Source organism: Neophocaena asiaeorientalis, unplaced genomic scaffold (assembly GCF_003031525.2).
Source record: "Neophocaena asiaeorientalis asiaeorientalis breed wild unplaced genomic scaffold, Neophocaena_asiaeorientalis_V1.1 scaffold82, whole genome shotgun sequence".
Classification (NCBI taxonomy): Eukaryota; Metazoa; Chordata; class Mammalia; order Artiodactyla; family Phocoenidae; genus Neophocaena; species Neophocaena asiaeorientalis.
Window position 1 is genome coordinate 7,660,331 of NW_020173068.1, and position 24,163 is coordinate 7,684,493.

A 24,163-nucleotide genomic window follows, 5' to 3' on the forward strand; every position below is an offset into this window, starting at 1 on the left:
GCCCCTTGGATCCTTTCCCTTGACTCCAGCTGAGGTGACCCTGGGAGGTGAGTACAGGCTCTGGCCCTAGTCCAGGGGCCTCTGGGTGAGTGTTCTTGGGCGAGATGTGGGGGAGGGCATGGCGCCGAGCCTTGGAGACCCAACCCAGAGGGCAGGCAGCCAGTGAACCTTGCTGGCTTTGCCTCCTGCTGGGTAGGGGTGGGGAGGGTTGGGAGTTGTACCCTAGCGGCCTAAGCCCTGTGTGCAGGACCGTCACCCAGTGCAGCCCATGCCACTTCCTTCCCTTTCCGCCTCTTCACTGGGTATCCTGTTAGGGGCCATTCTTTGCCATTTAGACTGGGACAGGAGGGAATTTAGTGGCAAAGGCTAGAAGCCTGAGCTCCAGACCGGGCCCCTGCCAAGCTTTAGGGACAGAGCTTAGGCTTCCAAGTCAGACAGGCTGTGGGTCAAACCTGGGGGACCTTGGAGTGGTGGCCCATCTCTCGGAGCCATAGTGCCATCTGAGCGATGGGTACTCTGTCCGTTTGTCACCAGCGCTGTAAGTATAAAGGCACCAGAGGTAGATATTAATATCAGGCTCCGTAGGGGGTTGGAATGAGTAGACACCATTCTATTGACATTCAACTTTATTTTGGGAGGCCTAGCTCTGGCTTAGGGCCAAGGAGGCCACCAGTCCCACCCTCTAGGACTTGACTGTTAGAGCGGCCCCATACAGTAGCCACCAGCCAAGTGAGACTGCTGAGCACTTGGAATGTGGCTGGTGTCACCGAGGAACTGAATTTGTAATCTTATTTAATTTTAGTTAATTTAAAAATTAAAAAGAATATTCCAGTTATTGGAAAACTTCTGTGTATGTTTGTGAACTTAGATTTGTGCAAACACTTTTTCAATTGTAAAGGCTAAGAGACTGTAAATATCTGATGAAAATTTAGTGTGAGAATTGAGATGTGCTGTAAGTGTAAGGTGTACACTGGATTTAGAAGACTTAGTATGAAAAAAAAGATTGTAAAATATTTCAGTAATACTCTTGGATTTTTTCTTTTTTGGTGGGGGTGGGTCTCAAGGCTTGTGGGATCTTAGTTCCCCAACCAGGGACTGAACCTAGGCCCCCAGCAGTGGAAGCGCAGAGTTCTAACCACTGGACTGCCAGGGAATTCCCTCGATAATACTTTTGATATTGATTACATGTTAAATAAATATACTATTAAAATTAATTTCACCCATTCCTTTGTACTCTTTTAAATGTGGCTACTGGAAAATTTTAAATTACATATTTGGCTTGTATTATGTTTCGATTGGACAGCGCTGTTCTACCCTAAGTTGAGTTGGACACATTTGAATAATCATACAAGAAAATAGAGCCTAGTTATTTGGGGAGGTTTGGGGGTGAAGGTGAAGTCGAGATATTCCCCCACTCACCACCCCCCATACCTGGGCCACACTCCATGGTGGAATGTTATGCAGAATAACTCCATAGCCTCAAGGATAAGATCAGGGCTTCTGGTGTCAGACCAAGAGCCCCTGTCTGGGTGGCTATGCTATGCACTTGCTCTGTGGGTGACCTTAGGCAAGTCACTTCACTTTGCTGAACCTTAGTCTATCATCTGTAAATCTAGACTAAGGGTGGGATTTATCTCGTTGATGGAGGGGATCACCTGAGATATAATCCAAGTGCACGCTGAGCACGGTGCCTGCACATTTGCACGGCAGGGTCTTAGCTGTGGCAGTGGCTACTACTACTCCTGGTTGTGGGAGTTGTTGCTACTGCTGTTGCATCTATCAGCTTGGATTCAGTTATTCCATTTGTCCAAATGGGACATGGGTCAGAGGGAAAGGAGAAGTTAAAAGAGATTGAGGGTGGGAGCTGGGATGGGGATTGCTTGCCTTTAGGGGTATCTCCTTGGATCTTCTGGTTCTATAGGTGATCAGGCAAAGATGTGTGCCCATTTTATAGATGAGGAAGGTGAGGCCTGTTGAGGGGAAGTGACCTGGCTCTATAGCCAGAACCTGAATGCAGGACTTCCCATGCCTATTGTAGGAATATTGGAGCCAGCGTTAAGAGTCCCCCTCTGGGGCTTGTGAGAGCAGGGCCTGACCAGGAGTCTGGCGCTTATGAGAAATGGTTATGAATAGTCTTCTATAACTGCAAGGGATCTCAACACCATTCAGTACAACTGTCTCATTCTTGAGTTGAAGAAACAGAGACCTGAGTGTGTGTATGTGTGTGTGTGACCTCCCTAGGATCAGCCAGCAAGTTGGTGGCCAAGCTGGAACTGTTTCTGTTTGTTTAGATCCAGCCCTCAGCTCGGCCCTGGCGGGACGGATGGCCCTGCTTGTCAGCCCCTCCTCTCCTGCCCAGTCCCCAGTGAGCGCTGAGAAAGAGGCTTTTGTTTCACCCGCTCCTTCTGGTTTCCTCTCAAGGTAGCTTCACCACCACCCTCACTCCATCTGCCCAGATTTGCATTTGTCCCTGTTCCAGGTTTAAAGGGCCCTGAAATCTGAAGCTTCTCCACACACATCTACTTTCTGGATAGCCGTGGGGGAGACCAGGGGATTTTTCATCAAGAAGGCCTAGGTTCAAATCCCCCTTCTACCATGAATTTCCTCTGTGGCTCTGGTCAAGTCACTTGTAATTTTTTCGTCTCAACCTCTTCATCTAAAAAAGAGGAACCCATGGGCTTCCTGGGTGGTGCAGTGGTTAAGAATCCGCCTGCCAATGCAGGGGACACAGGTTTGAGCCCTGGACCGGGAAGATCCCACATGCTGCGGAGCAACTAAGCCTGTGCACTACAACTACTGAGCCTGCGCTCTAGAGCCCGCGAGCCACAACTACTGAGCCTGCACGCCACAACTACGGAAGCCCGTGTGCCTAGAGCCCGTGCTCCGCAACAAGATAAGCCACCGCAATGAGAAGCCCCCGCACCGCAACGAAGAGTAGCCCCCGCTCGCTGCAACTGGAGAAAAGCTCGCACGCAGCAACAAAGACCCAACACAGCCAAAAATAAAATAAATAAATAAAAAAAAAAGAGGAACCCAAATGGTTAGCATATAACCTGGCAGTTAAGACCCTGAGCTCTGGGTTTCACCCCTGTGCTGATTCTCTAATGATCTTCAGTGAGTCATTTCAACTCCCTGGGTCCCAGTGTCCACATCTGTAAATGGCGGCTCCTCCTGGATTGTTGTGATAAGGAACTGTGCTGAGTTCTCCACATGTGGCGTCTCATTTAATCCTCCCGTTAGCCCTGGAAGCAGACACTATGACTCCTTTCCAAATGAGGAAACCGAGGCTCAGAGAAGTGAGGTGATTTGCCCCAGGCCACTTTGCTAGCAAGAGGTGGGGGCAGAATTCAAACCGGTCTGCATGGCTGCAGAGCCCCAGCTTAAACCACTGTCCTGCGCTGCCTCCCAGGTCCCTCGGTACCTGGCCCCCAGGGTGAGCCTGGGCTCTGGGAAACAGTGGATGGGGAACCAGGTCGTAAGCCGCTGGGTGATGGATGTTACAGCTGCAGTGACAATGTCCTGAGGCCCCTGCCGGCCTCTGGAGTGGGGGCAGGAACAAGTTGCTGAGGCACACAGCTTCTGCTTCTGCTGTTCCAAGCTCAGCCCAGGTGGTCTTCCTATTTGCTCAGTTCTTGTGTTCTGCGTGAAGCGGAAATACTTCATCCCACCTGGAGATAACTGTTCTAAGTGTGTGACTCCAGGGGCCCCGAGGATGCTCCCTCCAACGATCCTGCCCACTGTGTACTAGGCCAGGCCTGCAGTTGGGGCTTAGAGATGATTGAAAAGGGGCTTAAATACTCTGAGTGAATTAGACCAGAACAGAACATTAATGCTAAAAAGACCTTAGGGACCCCTGAGTCCAACCATGTTTATTTTATTTTTAAATTTTTAAAAAATTTATTTTTTGGCTGCATTGGGCCTTTGTTGCTACGGGCCGGCTTTCTCTAGTTGTGGCGAGCAGGGGCTACTCTTCGTTGCGGTGTGCGGGCTTCTCATTGCGGTGGCTTCTCTTGTTGAGGATCATGGGCTCTAGGTGCGTGGGCTTCAGTAGTTGCAGCACGCGAGCTCAGTAGTTGCGGCACATGGGCCCTAGAGCATGCGGGCTTCAGTAGTTGTGGAGGCGGGCTCAGTAGTTGTGGTTCATGGGCTCTAGAGCGCAGGCTCAGTAGCTGGGGTGCACGGGCTTAGCTGCTCTGCGGCATGTGGGATCTTCCCGGACCAGGGATTGAACCCATGTCCTCTGCACTGGCAGGTGGATTCTTAACCACTGTGCCACCAGGGAAGTCCCCAACCATGTTTATTTGACAGATGGAGAAACTGAGTTAAGGATAGGCCAGGTTGAGAGAACAATGGGTGTGGCTCGTCCTGGGTGCTGGAGACCAGGGGACTGACATGAAACAGGCACCTGAGGGGTTGGCAGACCTCTCTCTCCCTTATCCCCGCAGATCTGGTCCACCGCCGAAGTCTGGAGATACCACCGCTTAAAGAGCTCTGGAATCCATCCACCTCATCCGAGCTCTGCTGTCCCCACCACAGCCTGGGCCCTTGTCACATGTCCCCAGACAGCCACAACAGCCTCTTAACTCACACGCCTCAAGCTACTCTTGCCTGTTTCCAGTCCATTCTCGACCCTACAGGTCAATGGTTTCTCGTTGCTCTTAGACTCAGGACTGAATTCTTTACCTCGGCCTCCAAGGCCCTTCATGGCCTGGCCCCTCCTGGCCGCTCCAGTTTCATATTTGTTACTTTCCCTTTTGCTCTGCATCGTCACACAGGCCTTTCTGTGTAACAGGTTCAGCAACTTCCCAAAGGTTCCTCAGAGAGTCAAATGCCAGCCTCTCGGTTTCCAGCTCCACGCTGGGTCCACGAACTCAGTTCGGAGGTGCTAACGCTGTTTCCTCCTTCCAGGTGCCTGACTGCCGTCCTTAGCCCCAGGGAGCCGGTGTGGTCGCAGCAGGGGTGAGTGTTACAGAGGCTCAGCCTCATCCTGGCTCTTTTGCTCGGGTTGGACAAATTTGGTCTTTCAGCCCTCAGGCTGTTTTAATATATTTTACTGCTGGGGAGGCGAGAGGGTTTGTCTAGGCCACAGATTCCTGGTGGGTTTGAAAAAGCAGGGCAGTGCTGAGGGTCAACCCTGGTTTTGGCTTGTTTTGAGGAGGGACTGCAGTGAGTATTCATTCAGCACCTCTGTGCTAGGCAGCATGCTTTGCCCAAATTGCTGATCTATCCACCATGGCTGGGGACGGGTGGCCTTGGACCTGGAAGCCGGATCTGCTGACTTGCAGACCTTGTTTTCTTTTGCTTAACCACTGTGAGGTTGTAGACTAGATTCAGAAGAGGGTGTTTTCATTCTGTTCTGCCACTGACTCCTGCGTGACCTGGGGCAGCCACGTCCCTCTCTGTTGGCCTCAGGGTCATATATACATTGTCAGGGCGGGGAGGTGGGCTCAGAGTAAATGAGTTGCCTTCAGACTTTCCAGCAGTGAAATCCCCTTTTCAAATGAACCCCAGAGAATCTCAGTGTACAAAACAATAAAGGGGTGGGATTGCAGCCGTGGTCGAAGTTGGGGTGGGCCGGGGGACTCTAACTGGCTAAGTCTTCAGCACCAGCATCCCTCAGACAACGATGGGAACCCGTCCTGGGCTCTGTGCAAGACACTTTGCAAACTGCTGGCCTGGGACATGTCAAAGCCCCTTTCCACCTCCCGGGTTCCGTGACACTGGCAGGGTGAGGGTGTGGAGAGGGAACCGGGCCAACGAAGTTATACTGATTGGGAAATTGTGAAGTATTATGCAAATGTCATTGTGGCGTTACTAGTAAAGCACAACTGCCAGGGCTGTGATGTTGTCATTCTAGAATCGTCTGTCTGGTTTTTACTTTTTTTTTTTTTTTTTTTTTTTGCGTTATGCGGGCCTCTCACTGTTGTGGCCTCTCTCATTGTGGAGCGCAGGCTCCGGACGCGCAGGCTTGGCGGCCGTGGCTCACGGGCCCAGCCGCTCCACGGCATGTGGGATCTTCCTGGACCGGGGCACGAACCCGTGTCCCCTGCATCGGCAGGCGGACTCTCAACCACTGCGCCACCAGGGAAGCCCTGGTTTTTACTTTTGATTAGATGCGAGGCACCTCTGTACCTAGGGGAACTCTCCTGTGTGTGTGCGTATGTGTAGGGAGCAGAGGCTATGGGCGTTGAGGTGGGGCTGAGCCAGGCCAGGGCAGGTAGAATAGATGCCAAACAGAGCTGGGAGCATGTTGCTCCTGGGGGTGGTAGGGACAGAGGTGCTTTAATGCCAGTTTAAAGGAGAGATTTGACTCTTTCCTGCCAGCACATGGGCCCCACAGAGATCTCTGGGCAGGAAGCACTGCGAACAAGGAATCCTCTGTCCACAGTCATGGAACAGCCAGGACAGAGGAGGTGGATTAGGAGTTCCCAGGAGGGGGCCTGCGGGCTTTCCCTGAAGTTTGGGCAAATGGGTGGGGAGAAGGGGAACTAAGTGTATGTGTACATGGTAGGGGGAAGGTCGCGGTTGGTTCATACATTTATTCCACAAGTTCCTTGAGCTTCTGGAGCCCTCCAAGGAGCCAGGCTCAGAGGCAGGCAGCTCTGTAGGAGTCAGAGCTGAGAAAGGTGAGACTCTAGATATTAACTACCATCAGTTTACCGGAGGAGACAGGAAATGTGAGAGATGATAGATTTTCACAGGCAGCCTGGTGCAGTGGGGTTCATTTGGCCTGCGAGTCCAGAGCCCCACATTCAAGTGCGTGCTCTGACACTCACGTGCTCTGTGGCCTCGGCCTCATCATTTCCCCTTTCTGGGCCTCAGTTTTCCTTTTTGGAGAATGGGGGTAGACACAGCAGTCTTGGTTACTTTTTTTTTTTTTTTTGCGGTACGCGGGCCTCTCACTGCTGTGGCCTCTCCCGTTGCGGAGCACAGGCTCCGGACGCTCAGGCCCAGCGGCCATGGCGCACAGGCCCAGCCGCTCCGCGGCATGTGGGATCTTCCCGAACCGGGGCGCGAACCCGTGTCCCCTGCATCGGCAGGCGGACTCTCAACCACTGCGCCACCAGGGAAGCCCTTGGTTACTTCTTAATACTCTTCTGAGTATCCATTAGAATAAGGTATTTCAGATCTCTGGGGGCAGCAGAATCCTGACACGTACGCATTTGCGACAGAACTGCTGTGGTTGAATTGGCAGCGGTTTACACAGAATCTTGTTGCCCTCCTTACTGCCCTTTGTTCTGTAGGTGTTTTTGGAGGTGCTTCTGCAGATTCCCGGGGCTCTGGGAAGCAGTGTGTGAAGGCCATTGGGTCAGGATGATTCTTTAGAACATGCTTTGCGGACTGTCCTTTGCAGCCCAGATGACAGGGATTGTGCTGGAACACACAGGAGCAGTCATAATGCTGCCTCTGCCCTGCCCTGCCCATGGCCAGCACAGACTAAGCCTTGGTCAGAGCCTGTATAATTGGGCCTGGATTTTTCAGAAACAAATGACAAAAACTCTATTCAAAGTGGCTTTGAACTTCAAAGTGGACTTCAGTGGATCCTGGGGCGGTTCATAGAACTGAAGGATGAAGAATCAGATAGACTCTCCAACTCTCTCCCATCACGGCCTTTCTCTCCTCTCTGCCCTTATGAGGAACTGGCTGTCCACTGCCCCAGCTTAGCAACCCAAACAGAAAGAGGGAACTATTTTTCTTCTAGGATCTATATATCAACCCAAGGGAAGGACTCTGATTGGTTCAATCATTGTTGCTGGGGATAGGGACGTTCCCTATAGTGGACCGGCCTGGGTCAATTATCTACCTGTGTAGCAAATGGAGGAGCAGGGCTAACACCAGAAGAAGGGGGAGTGGACAGAGCCATGAGAACATACGAACATGTTAGTGGAATCTTGGGTTATAGGAGAATGAGTAGCTTATAGGCCTGCAAAGCACCATTAACTCCTCTCTTCAGTAATAGTAATACAAATATCAACAATGATAACAATAGGTAATGTTTATTGAATTACTCTCTCTATGCTGAGCATGGTCTATTGTTTTTCATGTATTATTTCATTTAATCCTCATGACAATCCTTTGGGTAGGTGCCATTACGCTCCCCATTTTATAGATGGGAAAACCGAGGCATAGCTAGTGAAGGTCACACATTGAGTAAGCGGAGAAGCTGGGGTTCAAGTCCAAGGAGTCTGTCTTCAGAGCTCACGCTCTGATCACTATGTCTACTGCCTCCTGTCAGCAGTTCAAGTGGCTCCTACATCTACTTGCATGCTGCTCTGTGACACGGAGCTCATGACCTACAGAGACAGCCCAGGCCCAGGTTATTCTGCTCTGGGAGTAGAGAAAGTCTTCCTTATGTTGCACACAGATCCACCTCCATAGATATCCATTCATCCGTTGTGTAGCTCTGTGTTAGGCTTTTCAGGAGTTGTAAAGAAAACTCATCTGTGGGACTTCCCTGGTGGCACAGTGGATAAGACTCCATGCTCCCAATGCAGGGGGCCTGGGTTCGACCCCTGGTCAGGGAACTAGATCCCACATGCATGCTGCAACTAAAAGTTTGCATGCCACAACTAAGGAGCCTGTGGGCTGCAACTAAGGAGCCCACATGCTGCAACTAAGGAGCCAGTGAGCTGCAACTAGGGACCCCGTAAGCCACAGCTAAGGAGCCCATCTGCTGCAACTAAGACCTGGTGCAACCAAATAAATAAATAAATATTTCTTTTTTTTAAAAAGTGCAGATTATTAAAAATAAAAAAGAAAGAAAGAAAGAGAGAGAGGGAGGGAGGGAGGGAGGGAAGGAGGGAGGAAGGAAGGAAGGAAGGAAGGAAGGAAGGAAGGAAGGAAGGAAGGAAGGGAGAAAGAAAGAAAGAAGACTCATCTGTGAACTTGCCTGAAGGGTCACCGTAACAAATAAGTCACATTACTGAGCTCCCAAGCTGTGCCAGGCTCTGTGCTGAGCACTTAATGTTCATTGTCTCATTTAATTGCAACAACAGCTCTGTGGAGTAGGTACTATTATTGCCCCCATTTTCCAGAGGAAACTGAGGCTTAGAGAGAAGTGACTCTCCCATGGTCAGGTGGCTAATAAATGGCAAAGCTGGCCTTTGAGTTCAGGTTTGCCTAGCTCTGAGCCTGTGCCAGGAACCACTGCAATCACCTGTGCCTCCCAGAGGGGAATAAATAAATGTGTGCAGGTGTTGGCTGTGACACAGCCAACAGTGCACATTGCCACTGGAGAGGGACAGGAAACTGATGCTCAGAGAAACGGGGGGGTAGCGTGGGGCACAGCAGTCAAAATGTGCTTCCGGGAGGAGGGGACATTTGATCTAGGCCTTGGACGGAGCTGGATTGGGACGTTTGGTTCAGGGAGGGCTCTCCAGGAGCTGCCTGGGAAAAGGCATGGAAGGGAGAAGCAGCAGTGGTTCAGTTTGGCCAGAACTAAAGAGCTGGGGTTGGGGAGGGTGACTAGCCCATCTTTCAGGCTTCCCAGAAAGACCCCTCCTTCCATACTATTCTCTTCAGAGATGTGAAGAAGTTTGATCATCTCCAGCTGCACACAGGTGTCCAGATCCTTCACCTTTTATCCCACATAGATGGTGGACAAGGGCATCTGGGCACCAACAGGTGTCAGTCCTTCATTCCTGGTGGCGAGTGATGGGAAGAGTGCTCCCCTGTGGTCCATTGCCCAGGGGTCAGCCTTTCCTCCAGGCAACACAGGCTCAAGGAACCAGGATTGTTTGTAAAAGCCTTGGTGAACAGTAGTATTCCCCATCCCCTCCCCAGCCAGCAGGCTGAAACATGTACCTCTGACCCACGGAGAGGCCCCCTTTCCTTCCCCCCGCCCCTTCAACACACAGCAGATCTCGTCTACCTTGTCAGGAGATGGATAATGCCCTCAGGGCCTGGGCTCTGTCCTGAAAGTGCCTTCAGATTTTTTCTTTAAATAACTCAGGTGGAAAATTGCGGGAAGAAGCTGTCAGCACTGGGAGCCTCCGGGTTTCATAGAATGGGAGAATGATAGGCATGTTTACTGAACTGGACTCACGGTGTGTCAGAGGCTTTATCACCCCCATTTTACAGAGGAGGAAAGTGACACAGGTACAGTTGTCACATGAAAGGTAACATCATTGTCTCTTGCAGGAGGGATGGAGGTGGGGGAGACTCAACTCCCACCCACAACAGCCTCCTCCCTGCTCTTGCCCAGAAAGTCCTCTCACAGTGGTGGCTCGGAAATGCTGACTCTGGCTCCCCTGTCTGTTCCCCAGCCTCTCCCTGACGTGGACACTGACCATTTCCCCTGGCTTGCTGCCTGCCTGAGAGCTAGAGGGGCTGTCTCAGGGACAGGGGACCAGGCTTCACAAATGTCATACAGACAAGACGCAGATGTCCAGTATTCCTTCTGTGACCCCTCTTGTCTCTGGAATCCCTGGATTTCTCCGACCCTTCTTGGAGGGATTCCAGCATTGCTGTAGGGGGAAAAGAGGTAGAAAAGGGCAGGGGAATTTTTTCTTGCGGTGGGTGGGGTGTTCTTCATCGCCATGGCTCTTATCACCTGGACTAGAATCAAAGTCCCTTATATTTTTCCTATAAGGGCTTTTCTATTCATCATCTCATCAGATTTCCCCCGTAATCCTGAGAGGTAAGGCAGGGAGGATAGAATTATCCCCATTTTGCGGATGGGTTAACTGAGGCTCAGAGAAGGTAAGTGACTTCTCCAAGGTCACACTGCTAATGAGTGGCAGAGCAGAGCTAGAAGATAGAAACCAGTGTCTGGAATCCTGACCTTTCTTCCTGTTGCTAATGGCTGTAAGGACAGCCCCCTTTCTGGCCCAGTCTGTGGGGGTCATGTCCCCAGTTCAAACTTTCCCAAGCTTCCTAAGGCCTGCAGAATAAAGCTTCATCACCAGTTCTGAATTTGATCATCCCCTAATCCAGCCCGAGCCTACTGCTCTTGCCAATCTCCGCTGACATAAGAGGATGGCCTTTATCTTCTGATAAGGTGGATGAGATTAGACATTTGTTGGGGAGGATCCCTCTGTGGAATGTTGGAGGCACATGTTTCAGCCTGCTGCCCAGGGAGCAGATGGGGAAACTGAGGCCAGGGGCAGCACAATCGTTGCATTCAGGGCAGCTACAGAGGCAAGGCTGGGAAAAGGCTTGGGCTTGGGCTGGCCTGATATAGTGGGCCCCTTTCCCAGAAAATCCACAACTTTGTTTCACTAAGTGGAACACAGTGTCCACTGAGTGTTTACATTTTGCTCCACTTCTGCCCCAGAGAAATTCTTCCAGGGGCACCCTGGCCTTTTGGCATCTGGGCCAAACCAGGGAGGAGCCCTGTGTTCCTAGGAGTGTTGGGGCTTGAAGCTCAGCACTTGCTACGTATAAGTAGGGTTCAGGCAGGAATCAGTGGTGATGGTTGCACAGCTCTGTGAATAAAGTGTGGCGCGTTCTCTACCTCCAGACCTCCCTGGATGGGGGGCAGCAAGAAACAAAGGCGCTGAGACTGGCTTCCTGGGCTTTATGGGGGCCGGGGGCAACTGTTTTGGCCTCTAGAACTCTTTGCTGACCAAGTTAGTTTCCCCATTTGTAAGTTGGGGACTAAGACTCAGACTAGGAAAGTAATTGGCGTCAGTTGCTGGCCCTGGATGCAAAGGGGGTGGGGCAGCTGGCAGTGGAGTGGGGGGCAGCATTATAAAACTAGAAGAGCAGACACTGCTTTCTTCATACGTGTGTCTCACATATGAAGAAAGGTCTCAGGTAAGGTCTGAACGAATGACCTGAGCAGGTCCCTTTCCCTCTCCAGGCCTCAGTTTCCCCCTCGGGATCCACTCTGCACAGTCCTTTGTATTCCTGCTCTTCTATGATCAGTGAGTTGAGATACATGGTTGCCAAGTTTTCCTGGGGGTCAGTTGCCTCATTTGTCAAACAGGGATGACAAAATCAGCCAATCCTACCCATCTCAAGGGTTACTGCTGCAAGGGTCAGAGAAGTGACCGTGTTGCTTTGGGCCATGTCAGGCTTTGGCAAATGGGGATTTGCTTTAGCAAGGTGACATGCTCCCACGGGGCAGTGGAATGAGCTGGAGCTCCAGACTCAGACAGACTTGGGTGTAGTCTGTCCCTGCTCCACCACCTATGGTGTGAATTTGAATACTTCATTTCTCAATGCCTCAGTTTTACCATCTGTAAAATGGACGCAATAATAATTCTTGCCTCAGAGGTTATGGAGGCCAAATGAGAGAAGGCAGGCAACCTGCCTTTGACAGATTCAAGTGTTTAATAACTAATAGATTTTGCTATCAGTTTTTGGTGGCCATAATGATGATGATCACTGACCTTTAGAGACTGGGATTCTCTGGGGGCCAGCTGGGCTAGTGGTGGCAATGTTATTGTTATGAATAATCTCTTATATCTCTTTGGCCCTTTACAAAGCATGTTCACACGCATCACCGTATGTGGCTTTCAGAGCATTCCTTAAGAAGGCGTCACCATCTCCATTTTATTTATTTAAAATTTTATTTATTTTTGGCTGCGTTGGGTCTTCGTTGATGCGTGCGGGCTTTCTCTAGTTGTGGCGAGCGGGGGCTTCTCATGGCAGTGGCTTCTCTTGTTGCGGAGCACGGGCTCTAGGCGCGCAGGCTTCAGTAGTTGTGGCTTGCGTGCTCCAGAGCGCAGGCTCAGTAGGTGTGGAGCATGGGCTTAGCTGCTCTGCGGCATGTGGGATCTTCCCGGACCAGGGCTCGAACCTGTGTCCCCTGCATTGGCAGGCGGATTCTTTAACCACTGCGCCACCAGGGAAGTCCACCATCTCCATTTTATAAGTGCAGTTGTGAGTCTTAGGAGAAGTGGCGTGCCCCTGATTTTAGCTCAGGTCTTCACGCTTTGGGAGCTCAAGTCCTGGCCAAATGTGTTACGGGGATCAGCTCTGGGTCTGGCAGCACCGACAGAGAAGTGGGGGATGATTGTTACTGACCCTCATTTTTACCCCATAAGTTTTGGAGAGTGAGGGAGCAAGTGACTGAATTAAATGACAGAGTGGCTGGCTTGGTGGCCTTGCCAAGTCACAGAAACACACACACAGGTCTTTTATTTTGGCTGCGCCGCGCACGCGGGATCTTAGTTCTCCGACCAAGGATCGGACCTGCACCCCCTGCAGTGGAAGTGCAGAGTCTTATCCACTGGACCGCCAGGGAAGTTACCCGCCACCCGCCACAGGTCTTTAAGTCCATACATTCAGGGTGATTGGGGGCAACCTGTCTCTCACTTTGGGGCCCAGGATTTCTGAAGCTGTGGGCCAACAGTGTCCCTGCTTGTTCAATGCAGCCTGCCTGGATCCTGAGCCTCTTCCGTTTCTCGCTTCTGTTTCCGGCTCCCCGCCCCCACCCTCAGGGCTGGGGCCTAGAAGTGGATTCTGCCTCCAGTCAATCCGCCACTGAGTCTTGATTTAGTCAACCAGTGTGCACTGAGTTCCTGCCGTACACCAGGCACTGCCCAATGTGCTGGGACACAGAGGCGAACGGAGCAGGTATACACGTGATCTGTACTGAATGGCAGAACTCCGTAGCAGTCTCTGGCAGTTTCCAAGCAGTGGTGAGGAAGGTGTCTCTCGGCTCCCCCGTGGGATGCATGATTTTGAATTTGGGAAAATGTGCTGTGGGAGGAAGCAGGTTCTGGAAGCCCTGGGCTGAGGGGTTCCCCCTCTGCCATGGCCTTGCTGTGTGACCTTGGTCCGGTCCCTGCCTCTTTCTGGGCCTCCTCCTCCCTGTCTACCAAGGGAGGGCATTGGTTGAGATACGAAAACAGTCTCTGACGTTTGTAGGGCACCTGCCTGGCCCATGTGTCCCAGGCTCACAAAAGCCCAGACTGATGCCAGGGTCCCTTCCTGCCAAGCGGTTGGCTTCTGGATCTTGCAGGCCTTGGGAGTGGTCTCTGAACTGGGTTCTGAGCACTTGGGAAAAGTTGATAGAGTCATCAGCCCCCCAAATAGTCTGGCCTGTGGGCCCCGTGTCCCCGGCTGGCACTAGTGCTGACAGAACAGGTTCCGGCAAGGCAGCCCCTGACACAGAAGCCCTGTCCAGCAGGGGCCCTGAATACTGGTGGGTTTAACCTCTTATGCTTTCCTTTGGGCAGGAGGTGGTGAGAGGTGGGGTGGAGGTGGGGTGAGAGCAAAGCTTAAAGGCTCCCTGAAACATGGAGTTGACCTAGCACCTCCAAGGGAAGGGTGGCGAGATTGGAGACTGAGAGGGCAGGTTTTCCCAAGTCCACACCGAGTGTCAGTGCTGCAGAGCTACCTAGGAACGCCGATCTCCTGCCCCCCTCCTCCAACAGTCACATCTTGTGCTCAGCTATTTCCTGGGTCTTGGTTACTGAGGTTGGGGGAGGGCAAGGGGTAGAGCATGTGTGTCCCCAACAGAGCAGAGGGGGCGGGACTTCATCCTGGTGGCTGTGGTTGGGAGGGGAGAAGTGTTTGTGTGTCATTTTTGTCACATTTCCCTGCCTCCTGTCATGTCTCCCAGATAAGTTCCTGGGTCTCTTGCCCTGGTGGCACTGACAGCTGACACGTTGAGAGTCCAGAGGGGGGAGGGGAAGCAGAGGGCAGGCCCTTGTTTGGCCACAGGAGGCCTGGCAAGTCCCAGCTGTGCCTGATTCCGGGTGACGGAGCAGTTCAGCACTGAGCGCCCACCCTGGCCCTGGGGCAGTGCCTGTGTGGCCTGGCTGGCAGGCCAAGAGGCCTCTGTGTCCTCCCTGCCCCTTAGCTCCTGGTGTCTGCAGCCTAGTCACACCCCTGTAGCTCTGGGCTCTGCCCCTTGGCCTGGGCACAGGCACTGGTTTGGCAGGTTTTGCTGCACCCATGAACAGTGGGAGGGTTGCAAGTTGGAGCAGGGCCGGCCGGAGGAAGCAGTGCTGCCCTGTCCTTGCCTCCCTTGCCACCCACAAGGCCAGCCTCACCTCTGCCCCCTTTGCCATCTTTCTCAAGGGAGGCTGCACGGGGAACTGGAAAGCAGAAGCTGCTCAGACTCCTAGTTCTTTTTTTTTTTTTTTTTTAATGTATTCATTTATTTATTTATTTTTGGCGGCATTGGGTCTTTGTTGCTGCGCGTGGGCTTTTCTCTAGTTGCAGAGAGCGGGGGCTACTCTTCGTTGTGGTGCGCGGGCTTCTCGTTGTGGTGGCTTCTCTTGTTGCGGAGCACGGGCTCTAGGCGCACGGGCTCTAGGCGCTTCAGTAGTTGTGCCTTGTGGGCTCTAGAACTCAGGCTCAGTAGCTGTGGCGCATGGGCTTAGTTGCTCCGCGGCATGTAGGATCTTCCCGGACCAGAGCTCGAACCCGTGTCCGCTGCGTTGGCAGGCGGATTCTCAACCACTGTGCCACCAGGGAAGCCCTAGACTCCTAGTTCTGACTCTATCACTTACTCAGCATGTCACATCTCTTTCCCTTCTTGGACCTTAATGTCTTCATCTGTACAACAGAGTTTTCAGCTCAGTAATCCTCAAACAGCCACATACTGTGATTCTAGTTCAAGCTCTGCCATGTTCTTTCCATCCTTAAGCAGGTCATAGCACACTGAGTGCCTCAGGTCCTGAGTGGGTAGAATGAGGGCCACAACCCTTGTCTGTTTCCTGGGGAAGGTGATAGGATCAGCCAGCATCCTAGCAAGTAGCCCATCTCCACCTATAGTCTGGCCTGCCCTTATCTGGCTCAAGCAGAGGGAGAGAGTGTACCTAGACTGGGGGCTTACTCCAGGGCGCCCACCACCCCGCCATCCTGAGCCCATAATTGCCTGGGAACCAGGCTTTCAGAGCTTCTCCGTGAAGAGGTTGGGGGAGAACCTAGGGGGAAGGCCTTAGCACTTGCTGCCTCCTCTTCCTCCTGACTTTTACATCAACTGGGGGTCCAGTTCAGGGGAAAGAGAGAAGGCAGGAAAAGTCCACCGCTGCCGCAGCCCCGCTCTGTGACACTGGATACATTGCATCTTCTCGCTGGTCCACATCTATACAGATCATTATATCCTCAGAAAATTCAAATTATGACAATGGATAGGTCAGAAGAAGGAATAGGAGTTAAAGAGGACATTTCCAGCCTGGGTAGGGAGTAGAGAGAGAGAAGGAAAAGAGGACTAACATTTACAGTGCCAGTTACTTTGCGTATATTACATACATTATCTATATTCTCAAGTCTCCTTTGCAAGTGGCAGGCAGAGTGGTCTTCGTAAAATACACATCAGACCATGTCAATCAGTGTCTTTCCTCTGCTCCTAGAATAAACTCTGAACTCCTTACCATGGCTACAGGGCCCTGAATGAGCCCGTCTCTGCTTCCCCCTCTCCAGTCATGTATCTCCTCATTGGTCATTTATTTCTTCCGTTGATTTAACAAATTTTTCCCCACCTCAGGACCTTTACATGTGCTGTTCTTTCTGCTTTGAATTCTCTTTCCCTGGCTCTTTGCAGTCTAGGATCCTTCTTATCCTTTACAACTCAGCTTAGTTAGACACCTTCCTTGCCGGCCCCACTGCACTGCTTTCTACCTCTGCCTCGATTCTTCACAATGCTTACCACAATTTGGAACCATTTGTCTTTTATTTTTAACAGCACGTTCGCTCCACATTGCATGGCACCTAGTAGATATTCAGTAAGTATTTGTTGGATGAATGAATGAATGAGCTGTAGGGAAATGAGATGCTAGTTAAGTGCCTGGCTCAGGGCATGGCTCTTAGTAGGTGCTCAGTAAATGGCAGCTTTTAGTGAGAACCAACGTGGCTGGGATGGTAAATACCAGTTTACTGTGGCTAGAGCACACATGCATGAGGCCAGGGGATGCAGTGGGAAATTAAGGTTGAAAAGGTGAGCTGGGGGCCTTCTCTGGCTGTCCAGTGGTTAAGACTCTGTGCTTCCAATGTAGGGGGCACGGGTTCGATCCCTGGTCGGGGAACTAAGATCCCACGTGCCGCTCAGCATGGCCAAAAAAAAGAAAAGATAAGCTGGTACCAGATCCTGGTGATTCCTTGATGCTAGGCCAAAGAGTTAGGACTTCCTGAAAGACATTGCTGGGAGTCACAGCTGGGCCATTTATGGGAACTGTAGAGCTCTACTTCTGAGCTGGGGGCTCAGACTCTTTATACTTGAAGAGGTCGTGTTGTGCGGTTGGGGGAAAGTAGGGTTGGAGGCACCCCCAGAGGAACAGGCTGGGCCCTCTCCGGAGGCTGTCTGAGGCAGGCTATTCCCAAAGCCCAGAAAGAAAGAGCACTGCCAGGAACAAGCTGTGTTTTCTGTTACCACGTTGCCACTGCACTGTTCCTGGGGTCGCAGAGGACTGGGGCCACCTAAGAGTCTGATGCTTGGACTTCTATTCTGGCTCCTCGCCTTAACAACCATGTGACTTCTGCCAGCTTCATTCACATCTCTGATCCCATTTCTTCAGCCGTAAACAGGCTGCGTTAAGTACCTGCCTCATAGGGTCTTGGAGAGGATAAATGAAATGGTGCCTGCACAGGGCTTAGCAGAGAGCTAAAGGTGAGCTGTTATCTCCATCCAACAGTGGGGGCTTCAGAAAGGGCATTCCAGGCAAAGGGAACCACAAGTGCAAACAAAAAAATGCACAGGCATGAAACAGGAGGGTGCTTTGGAGTGGTGGGAGTTTGCTGCACACGCTGGGGATGGCAAGAAAAGAAAAGTGGACCACAGGCCGGCCCAGGTCCTGCAGCGCATGTGTACTGGGCTAGGAGCTGGAACTTGTCTGGAGGGTGATGAGGGCCACTGCAGGGTGTTAAATTGGGAATGGTGTGATGTGATTTCTGGTGGCGGGAGGATGGGTTGGAAGGGCAAGGCTGAGGCCTGGAGGCCAGTGGGCAAGCTGTTGGCGTAGCCCTCACCACTGTTGGCAAGCGGCAGTGGTGGGAAGTGATGGGCCTAAACTCGGGCGTGTGGAAGGACAAGAGGGAACAGACGAGAGATTGGGTGACAAGGGTGAGAGGATGCAGCACAGGGCCTGATGGGTACGGGGCTGGGTGGGGAGAGCAGCCGTGTCCTGGATGGTGGCAGGCTTTCTTTCTTTCTTTTCTTTTTTTTTTGTGGGATCTTAGTTCCCCGACCAGGGATTGAACCTGCACCTTCGGCAGTGAAAACACAGAATCCTAACCACTGGACCACCAGGGAATTCCCTTTTCTATCTTTTTTTTCTCTTTTTTTTTAGGGTTTCTTGCTAGGTGCCTGAGGGATCGTAGAGTGAAAGCACGACCAGTGCATGTGGGTTTGGATGTCAATAGTTTGGCTTTTCTGGGAATTGAGAAGCTTCCTAAAAAACCTTTTTTTTTTGTTTTGACTCTCGGTGTGGAAAATCTAAAATCTGAATGATTGACTCCTCCCTGAGTGACAAGAGAGCCTTCTGTGGGGATGCTGCGCACACCTCGTCCCTGCTGGGCTAGGGACTGGGCAAGGGAAGTGGTGCTGGCTTGGCCTGTAGGTGGCCAAAGCTGGGGGTTTTATCTGGAAGTGGTTTTTCAGCATCCATCAGTTTTCTTGTGATTTTCTTCCTTCTTCTCAAAGTGTGTACAAAGAGGTAATTCCGGGGAGTGGAATGATTTATGTATTCCAAGGCTCTGGACCAGGGGCCAGGCAAACTTTCAAAAGTGGTATAAGGGGGACTTCCCTGGCGGTCCAGTGGTTAGGACTCTGCGCTTCCACTGCAGGGGGCACGGGTTCAATCCCTGGTCAGGGAACTAAGATTTCGCAAGCCGTGCGGTGTGGCCAAAACAAACCGAAACAAAACTAAAAAATAAAACCCCAAAGTGGTGTAAGGTAAGCTCCTGCCTATGCCCTGCCCTCAGTAATTTTTCTGGTGAGTGTGGACTGGGAGCTGTCATTCCAAAGAACCATAGGTCTTAGATTTTACACTTTACAGATGGAGGAAATGAGGCCCCAAGGGGAAGTGGATGAGACTTGCTCAGGTCCAGTTGTGAATGAATGCCGGAGCTGGCCCTGGACCAGGCGCCACCCTTCCAGCTCCAGGCTCTCCTGTGGCTCTGCAGCTGGCACGGCCTCTCAGAGGAGTAGGGGGCTGATGAGCTGAGGAACATCCACACAGGGCCCCAGTCCAACTCAGGGACACACACCTGGTGAGAGAGGACCCCTGCAGACAGGGCAGGACTCAGCTATTGTCCTAAGTCCCCAACTAAGAGGCCCATCCCTACTCCTCCTCCTGATCTGAGATGGGTCCAGAGGCCTGGCTGGAGGTCGGAGGCTAAAACCAGAAGGATTGGGTTGGTTCCCTCCTTATGAGAAAAGGAGCGGAGAGCCCAGTCTGAATGGGGTGGAATACAGTCTGCATCCTACTTCAGCTGATTGCTGTGCTGAGCAGAGGCCTTTGTCTGCGTTGCCAGGGGAACCAAAGCTTCTGCCTCCTTCCGGGGCTGTGATTGGCTCCTGGTAGAGCTTGAGCTTTGGTGAATGGAGGGGCTTCCCTCCTGCCTACGTCTTCCATGGAGGTGAGAGACTAGAGCGAGGCTGTGGTCCCCGTGGAAGCACCGCATAGGTTTTTGTGCTCTGCTCCTTCAGGTCTAGCGGCGATGGGTCCCCTTGCTCGTTCGCTCTTTCATTTATCCCAGGCAGCATCCGCTCCAGGCCCTTCATTCTTCCAGGTCTAGGAAAACTAACCTATGAGTCAGAGGACCTGGCAGAGCCACAGACTCACTCTTGGCCTTGGGCGGTTCCCTTCACCTCCCTGTGCCTCAGTTCCCCTACTTGTAAAAACAAAGGCATTGAGCTAAACTTTCCGGTCCTTCCAGCTCCGACTTCCCTGACCACACAGCTCCTATCTTCTCCTTTTTGACTTCCCATCCTCCCGTCTGGCCTCTTGTTGAGCTCTGATCATGTTCTTTCTTGTAGGTGCCCATGCAATATACAGGGCAGAATAGGGAGTTGCAACCAGCTCTTAGCATTGTTTCTTTTTTTTTTTTTTTCCCTAGGAAAATTTTGTTCCCTGAAGGCTCTCCTAGAAGCCCCAAATCCTGCAGCACCTCTTGTCTCATCCCTTTCACTTGGACCCAGGCTCGGGGTAATATGCCAAGGAGTAGCTAACGATGGATGCCCATCTCTGCTCAGGGCGGGGCGGAGCATCGGGCAGGGCAGAGCGGGCTGGGGCAGGTGGGGATGGTTGGAAGAACCCTGGGGCTCAGCACTCCTGGGTTCCAGGCCTAACTCAGCTACATGCTGGCTGGGTGACGTTGGTCGGGTTGCTCAGCTTCAGTTTCTGCATCTGGGACGCAGGAGTGATAATGCCACCCTTGGGGTTTTGCAAAGGTTGAACGTGATGACATGCCTGCCCTACAGGAGGCACCGAGTCCCCTTCCCTGGTCTCTCCCCTAAAAAAGGTAGGGAGCTGGGGAAAGTCCAGACCAAGGAGGGCTGGGGGTGGCAGGGCCTGTGGTGCCACGTGGCAGACTGTAGCCGCTGGTCTTTCCTGGCAGTGCCAAAAAGCAGGGAGCAAAGCGTTGCCTCGGGCGGCTGATGTCTGAGTGGGGGAGGCTGCGTGTCAGAACTAATGTTTGAATAACACTTTTAAGATCCTCCAGGGACCTCAGATAAGGATTTTTCAGATGAGCTGAAAATGGAGCAAAGTAATAAGTCTGAGCTCACTGGCAGGAAAGGGGGCGGTCTAATTGGTACTGGACTTGTGTCGCCCAGCCATGCTCGTTACCACAGGCTGACTGGGAGCGTGGCCCCTGCATCTGGACTGTGGGCTACAGTAAGGAAGGTCAGTTTTCTCAGAACGAGGGCATAATGGGTGATGCGGCCCTGCTTCTTGTTGACTCACTAGATTGCTGGTCAGAGGTGGCTTCTTAGGTCATTGGTCTTCAGAGGCTGGTTTAGCGTTTAGCTCTGTGACCCAGCCTCGCTCCACCACTGGGCTGTGGGAGCTGCCGCCTGGGCTGGGTGTGGTGGGAGGCTGGGATGGGACAGCGAAGTGGGATACGCATGCTGCTGGGGGCCCTTCCCTCCTCTGCTCAGGTCTGCCGGGCTCTGTGATGAGGTGGGTGGACAGAGGAAGGGGCTTCTCAGGCAAAGAAGGCAGGCTGGTGGTGTGACTCTGGACATGCTGGGTGTCTGCTTACACCAAGGAGGCGCAACATCTATAGGATGGGTCTCAAAGAGGCTGAGGAAAGGCCCAAGAAGTGAGTGAGTGTGTGTGTGTGTGTGTGTGTGTGCGTGCAAGTGCACCCGTGTATGTGCTTGTGTAGAGTGTGGTCCCCACGGAAACAGGTGGCAGAATTGGTGTGTGGCTGTGGACCAGGAGTGCCTTGTCCTGAAGACAAAGAAACTCCTGACCGGGCTCTTCTACCTGAAGCCTCCTCTGCTTTGCTGGGCCTGGGCTGGGAGTGATTGGCTGTGGGGCAGCGCGTCACTGCTTCTCCTGGGTGCCTGGTTTCCACTGGAAGTCCTGCTCCTGGGACACGGGCCACTCTGAGACTCCTCAGTGGGGAACATGTGCGGGTCGATGACTGATTCTTCCTGGTGCCTGGGTTGCCTTGTGAATGCTGTTGGGGTCATAGGGACGAGCATCTGGTCACCAGCGCCTCCCAGGTGCCTCCCGGTGATCCCCACTTCCTTCTCTTCCCTCATCTCCGTGACACCACGCCCTTCTTTCCAGCTTCCCCACTACCTCCCTGGCCAGCTCGAATTTGCCTGTTCCCCCTCCTCTCCTTGACTGCTCAGTGTGTGGCGTCCTCAGGGCTCCATTGCAGTTTTTTGTTTTATAATAATCCCTTTTTTTAAAAAAATGAGCAAAGTAATAACAGTACAGAGATTTTGGAAAACAGGAAGAGGAAAAAAGTGACTCCTGAGTATTGCGGAGAGTTTGGTTTCCTTCCAGCTCTTTTTTTACACAGTCATCGTCCTCCCCAGTTCATCTTCAGGGCTGTCCTGTGGTTTTCACTTAACGGTGGATTCGGTGTCATTACGGAGGATTCCGTTAAATACGTGATCCATTCACCCCTTTTCCTGTTGATGGATAGTCAGGTTGTTTCCAGTTTATTCTCTTGTAAATAACATGGCAATGAACATTGCCTAAAAGTGTTTTTTCTTCATTTCAGATGATGTCTCTGAGGGTGGGGTCCCAGAAGGGGAATTCTGGGTCAAAGGCTGTGGATGCCTTTCAGGCGCTCAGTAAATCTTGCCCATCTGCTGTGCCACTTTACAGCCCCAGTGTCCAGGGTGATGGAACAGGAATCGCTTTGGATTCCTTTCAGGTCTGAAGAGCCTGTTCCTGGTGTCCAGCCCCTCATTCACTCTACGATGGGGGCAGAATAGGGCTGTGAAGTGAGGCTGCCTAGGTTCAGACCATGCTCCCCGCTTGACCTGCTTGACTGTTTCCTCGGCTGTAAAATGGGCATGATGGGAGTGACCGCCTCGCAAGGTCATCGTGGGGCCTTTTCAATCCGTGTAAAGTGTGGAAGCACACAGCCTGGCACTTGATAGATGCGGAGCCAGGGTGACAGTGGCTCAGAGAGAGGAAGCTACCTAGTGACTCAGACTGAGCTGAGGCCAGCACTCAGGCTTCTGCTTTCCGGGAAGTCTCTTTCCCTGAAGCCAGCCTACCCCTGCAGATGGTCTGCCTTATGGGGATGTGTCCCTTTGTTGGAGAATGTGGTCGAGGGGCTGAGTCTGAGCGTAGCTGTAAGGTAGTGTCTCCCTTTCCTCCCAGAACCATCCGTTTTTCTGGAGTGCTGTTTCCACCAAAGGTGTCTCTCTGGCCTATTCCCTAGAGGTGATTCAGGGTATGTTCTGGCCCTAGGAATCTCCCTGGCTGGCCCATGAGGAGAAAATTTCATGGAGGGTTTCAATCCTGGAGGGAAAAGTGGGCTCCAAGGCTATGTTAATTTTCTTTTTTTTTTTTAAGGTTTTTTTTTTTTTTTATGTGGACCATTTTTACAGTCTTTATTGAATTTGTTACAACATTGCTTCTGTTTTATATTTTGGTTTTTTGGCCACAAGGCGTGTGGGATCTTAGCTCCCCAACGAGGGGTCCAACCCACATGCCCTGCATTGGAACGCAAAGTCTTACCCATTGGACCGCCAGGGAAGTCCCAAGGCTGTATTAATTTTCTGTTGCTGTTGTAACAAATTGCCAGGGAAGCAATGGCTTAAAACAACCTGAATTTATTACCTTATAGTTCTGGAGGTCAGAAGTCTGAAAGTGGACCTTATGGGGCTAAAATCAAGGTGTCGACAGGGTTGTGTTCTTTGTAGAGGCTCCAGGGATGAATCCGTACCTTGCCCTTTCCAGCTTCTACAGGCCACCCACATTCCTTGGCTTGTGGCCCCCTTCTAGTAATGGCATCATTCCAACCTCTGCTTCCATTGTCACACCTTCTCTGACACTCCATCGCTTCCCTCTTTTACTTATAAGGACCCTGTGGTTGCATTGGACCCACTTGGATAATCCAGGATAATCTACCCATCCCCAAATTATTAACCTAATCACACGTACAAAGTCCCTTCTGCTATCTGAAGTAATATATTCACAGATTCTAGGGAGTAAGATGTGGTCATCATTGCGGGGGCCATTATTCTGCCTACCAGAGTGGCCAATTCTGGAGGCATCTCTGGATTAGCGGACCCCCAGGTACCGCTGGAATTGTACCACCAATCTCCACGATGGAGGAAAGGTCAGGGGAACCCGGATCTAATTATGGTGCAGTTGGGGAGGGGCCTAAGAGACCGTATCACCAGGTTCTCTGTGGTGGAGGCCCCTGAGGGGAGGCAGTGTACCCTCCTGCAATGTGACAAAGGTGTTCCACAATGTAAGCATCAGAGAATGTAGCCCCTGGCCTTCACTGATAGGTGTGGGCCTGCTGTGAGGCACAGGAAGCCAAGCAGCCCCGTCCAGAAAGCGCCATCACTGCCATGTGTATATGTGTTTGTGTGTGTGGTTGGTCACTCATCTGCGTCTCTGCAGCGATACTCTTGGGAGGGGCCAAGGAACAGCTCTTTAAAAAAGCCCTTTCTGTTCTTGTTCTAAGCAAAATAATTACACAAGTGACTAATTTTATCCCTAATCCCGTAATTACTTTATTCTGTAACTGGTGAGAGGACTCCGAGCTGTGCCTATAGTGCCACTTTCGCTGGCCAAGCTGGCCTGGTCCGCCAGCACGGAACCCTGCCTTGCTTCTG

The 24,163-nt window shown here is 51.9% G+C and overlaps 1 protein-coding gene across 7 annotated transcripts in view; it reads left to right on the plus strand.

The window, feature by feature from the left end:
- The first annotated feature begins 4,885 nt into the window (after positions 1–4,885).
- EPB41L1 (erythrocyte membrane protein band 4.1 like 1) overlaps positions 4,886–24,163 on the plus strand; it is a 110,476-nt gene continuing 91,198 nt past the window's right edge. For all 7 annotated transcript variants that reach the window (XM_024743072.1, XM_024743073.1, XM_024743077.1 and 4 more), the window contains exon 1: positions 4,886–4,959. The gene's annotated coding sequence lies outside the window, so the exon portion shown is untranslated. The remainder of the gene's footprint in view (positions 4,960–24,163) is intronic.